Consider the following 2,752-nt stretch of genomic DNA (forward strand, 5'->3'; position numbering starts at 1 on the left):
ACCCAGAAAGCTCTGTTTCAGGAACTGATTGCTTCTGTGTAGGCCAGACGCGTCAAACTGGAGCATTTAACAAACTATTATCTGGAGGAGCAGGAGGGAAGCTATAGCTGGTGCCTTTCACGAGAACGCCACCTCCTAACTGCAAATTACTCCCTTCAAACCCTGCATTAGGCGGATGCCACTCTGCCAGCCGGCTCTCAGGTTCGTATCCTCCTCCACGTGTGCGCCCTTTATGCCTGCAGAGTCGGTTTGCTGTGTGTAAATCGGAGCCACGGGTGTTTCCTTTCTCTCTGTGACTCGAACCCGGTGAGGCCTTCTCAGCGGCCAAGCACTTTCCATACTTCTTTACTGTGTGGGCAGCACACCAGGCAGAGGGAGCACTTTTCACCTGTTTTAAACAAGAGCCTTGATTTCCCTTCTTCTTAATTATGGTGAGGTTTGGTGTGAAGGCAGGATTCCTGGAGCTGTTTTTTAAAATATATATTTTATTGATTTTTCAGAGAGGAAGAGAGAGGGATAGAGAGTTAGAAACGTCGATGAGAGAGAATCATCGACCAGCTGCCTCCTGCACACCCCCATGGGGGATGTGCCCGCAACCAAGGTACATGCCCTTGACCGGAATCGAACCTGGGACCTTTCAGTCCGCAGCCCGACGCTCTATCCACTGAGCCAAACCGGTGCCGGCTGGAGCTGTTTTTTAAACTGCTAATGGGATGCTTGGACTTTAACCCTTTGGGTTATGACTGAAGTGATCCTGCAGGGATATGCGGTGTGGGATATGGGAGAAGGGCGTGTCGTCTTTTGGGTGGGTTTTCAGTTTTTGGTTTTATTTTGCTGTTTTTTTTCTAGCACACCTCTCTGTATGTTGGCTATGATAAAAGCCAAAGAAGTACAATATTTTCTTCATAACACCCGAGCTGGTTGAAAAAAGGCTTCTCCTCTTACACATTATTCAACCAACGTTTACTGATCTTCTATTGTATGCCTGTGCAAAGGCAAATAAAGCTATGTCTTTGCCCTCAGGCCCTGGAAGTCAAGGGCTGGGGGCTGGGCATGAGAGAGCCGGCAAACCAATACAGCTCTGAGATGGCGTTTTAAGGACAGGCAGGCAGTGGTTAGCCAGGTGAAAGGGGTTGGTGGAAGGTTGTTTGTTTTAATATAGACTTTATTATTTTTTTTTTTAGAGCAGTTTCAGGTTCACAGCAAAAATGAGTGTGAGGGCTGCCTTGATCCTCAGCCCCCGGGCCCAGCCACGAAGGCAGGGGTCCCAGGCCGGGATGTGGAGAGGCCGCAGGAGCCCAAGCCAAGAGCCCCACCCTCCGAGCACCAGGCTTGTAACCGGCTCCCTGAGATGCCACGGGGACAGCCTGCCTGCCTGTCCCGTGGAAAACAAGCCCGTGCCGCCCCTCAAAAAAAAATTAAAAAAAAAAAATGAGTGTGAGATACAGAGATTTCCCGTGTACCTCCGACTCTATATACATTAACCTCTCCCACTGTTGACATCAGACTGGTGCATTTGTTACAACTGATGAAACTACATGTGCGTTTTATGGGTTTGGACAAACGTATAATAACATGTATCATTATTATAGTATCATACAGAGTATTTTCACGGCCTGAAAAAATCCTCTGTGTTTTGCTATTCATCCCTTCCTTCTATATTCCATACCCCAGCCCTCGGCAAACACCAACCCTTTCACTGTCTCCATAGGGTTACTTTTTCCAGAATGTCCTATATAGTGGGAATCATACAGTATGTGGCCTTTTCAGATTGGCTTCTTAGTAATATGCATTTAAGGTTCCTCCTTTTCTTTTCATGGTTTGATAACTTATTTATTTTTAGCACTGAATAATATTCAGTTGCCCGGATGAAGCACAGTATATTTGTCCATTCACCTACTAAAGGAATCTTGGTTGCTTCCAAGTTTTATTCTTTTACTTTTACATTTTATTGATTTCAGAGAAGAGAGAGAGAGAGAAATATCAATGATGTGAGAGAATCACTGATCAGTTGCCTCCTGCACACCTTCTGTTGGGGATCAAGCCTGCAATCCAGGCCCTTGACTGGAATTGAACCTGGGCTCCTTCAGTCCTGATGCTCTATTAAGCCAAACCTGCTAGGGCTGCTTCCAAGTTTTGACAGGGATAGATATTTTAAGGAGATGGAGCAGAGCTTGTAAAGGCACAAAGGGACAAGAGCAAGGCCTTTTGTAAGCCTGTGGTATGGGGGGATGTTGCATGGATAGTACCAGAAGGCTCGTTCTTCATTGTAGGTTCATTGCCAAACCATGGTGTGGATCATGTTATTTTGATGTCACTTCCACCAGAATGTGTCTCCTTGTAGATCTTCCCTGGAAACAGATATAGGAATGCTCTATTTATGTATGATTCACAAGTTTATTTGGCTAATTTTATAATCTTACTTAACAAAAAAAGCTTCCATTGGGATGACTTTTTAAGTCCTGGATTATATTATGAAAATCAAGTCAAGAGAAATAGTAACTTGTGGGTTTCCGTACAGATTGGCTTTCTTATGACTCACAGAATTGTGTGGTTTTGGTTTTTGGTGAGAACTCAGTTGCATATTTTGGATAGGAGCCCGACTCTGGAGGTTGGTGGTGGTGGTGGTGGTGGTACTCCATCCAAGTTAGCTGACTGCTGATGAGCCAGCATTCAGAAATAAACTAAATCATAAAGGAGCCACTCTGGAGACCAAGTGTACAGCCTCATTAACAGGAAAAACAATTCTTGT

Source organism: Pipistrellus kuhlii, unplaced genomic scaffold (genome assembly GCF_014108245.1).
Source record: "Pipistrellus kuhlii isolate mPipKuh1 unplaced genomic scaffold, mPipKuh1.p scaffold_m20_p_15, whole genome shotgun sequence".
Classification (NCBI taxonomy): domain Eukaryota; kingdom Metazoa; phylum Chordata; class Mammalia; order Chiroptera; family Vespertilionidae; genus Pipistrellus; species Pipistrellus kuhlii.